The sequence below is a fragment of the Chenopodium album genome, chromosome 12, assembly GCF_948465745.1.
Source record: "Chenopodium album chromosome 12, dcCheAlbu1.1, whole genome shotgun sequence".
In the NCBI taxonomy this organism is placed as follows: Eukaryota; Viridiplantae; Streptophyta; class Magnoliopsida; order Caryophyllales; family Amaranthaceae; genus Chenopodium; species Chenopodium album.
This window is the reverse complement of record NC_137845.1, coordinates 46,776,675-46,777,972: the sequence shown is the minus strand read 5'-3', so window position 1 is coordinate 46,777,972 and position 1,298 is coordinate 46,776,675. Positions and strand designations below refer to the sequence as shown.

Genomic DNA, 1,298 nt, shown 5'->3' with positions numbered 1-1,298 from the left:
TTCCCTAGTGTTTTGATAATTGAATTCCATTTGTTAGTTTGATTGAATTGATTCAATAGTATAGCTTAGACCAACCCATTGTTTTAAGACTTCGAAATAGCTTAGCTTGAGACCTTAGCAAATACCGCTTTCCTTTGGGTTCGACCCGGACTTACCCCTATACCTAGGGTTGGGTTTGATTTTATAAATTTTGTTTTGATCGAGGAATCTAGAAATCAACGACCTAGGTTTAACCCTTGTCAAAAATGGCGCCGTTGCTGGAAAAGGCATGGTGATTTGCTATTGTTGATTGACTCTATTCCATTTTATTTGAAAAAATACAAAAAGATTTTCTTTCTTTTAGGCTACATTTGTAGCCGTGCTATTGATATTTTGCTTTGAGTTTTGTATGCGTAGGGCACGAGATCGAAATTTAGTGCCATTTGATCCGGAAATTGAGAGGACCATAACAAGGATAAGGGTTGCCAATCGTTCTTCAATATCAAGTCCCCTTAGAGAGGAAATCCATCAAGAAGATGAAGAAGAACGAGAACGTGTGGGTGCTAATCCGAGAGTAGCATTGAAGGAGTTGGGAACTCCGGGAGCTTATGGGTTTGAAAGCGGAATTGCTCCTCCTACGACACCGGCAAATGCATTTGAGATAAGACCGGCGATGATCACTTTGATAGAGAGGCGTCAATATAGTGGTGTAAAGCATGAGAGTCCCCTCAACCATCTTAAGGAATTTGAGAAGTATTGCAATACCATCAAGGTGAATGGGGTTTCTCAAGAGTTCATTCGACTTAAACTTTTCCTTTTCTCTCTTATTGGACGTGCTTTAGAGTGGTTGGACAAAGAGGTGAAGCCAAACTCTTTGAGAACATGGGATGAAGTGACTAAGGAGTTTCTATCTCAATTATATCCACAAAAGAAGACGGCCGAAGCAAGAGCTCTTATTCAAAGCTTCAAGAAAAAACCCAATGAAAGTCTTTATGAGGCATGGGAAAGGTATAAGGAGTACCAAAGAGAGTGCCCACACCATGGGATTCCTACCTATCAAATCATCCAAATCTTTTATGGAGGTTTAAGCCCCCAAGGCAAGTCTTGCTTAGATGTTGGTGGACTTAATTGAAGATGTGGTAAGGTATCACATGGATTGGCAAGAAGGCGAGAAAGAGTCGACAAGCAAAAGCTGTTCAACGGTTTATTCAATCGACCATCTCAATGCCATCAACAATTTGTCCTCACAAATCTCAAACTTGGGAAAGGAGGTAACCTCAATTAAGGCAAAGCTTGAGAGTGCTTCTTCACAAGCACCA

At 40.6% G+C, this 1,298-nt stretch overlaps 1 non-coding gene across 1 annotated transcript; it reads right to left on the bottom strand.

The window, feature by feature from the left end:
* Window positions 1-920: 920 nt before the first annotated feature.
* LOC145573564 (small nucleolar RNA R71) lies at window positions 921-1,026 on the bottom strand. The gene has a single exon (XR_014097550.1). It is a non-coding gene; the product is annotated as a small nucleolar RNA R71 (small nucleolar RNA).
* Between the last annotated feature and the right edge of the window lie 272 nt (window positions 1,027-1,298).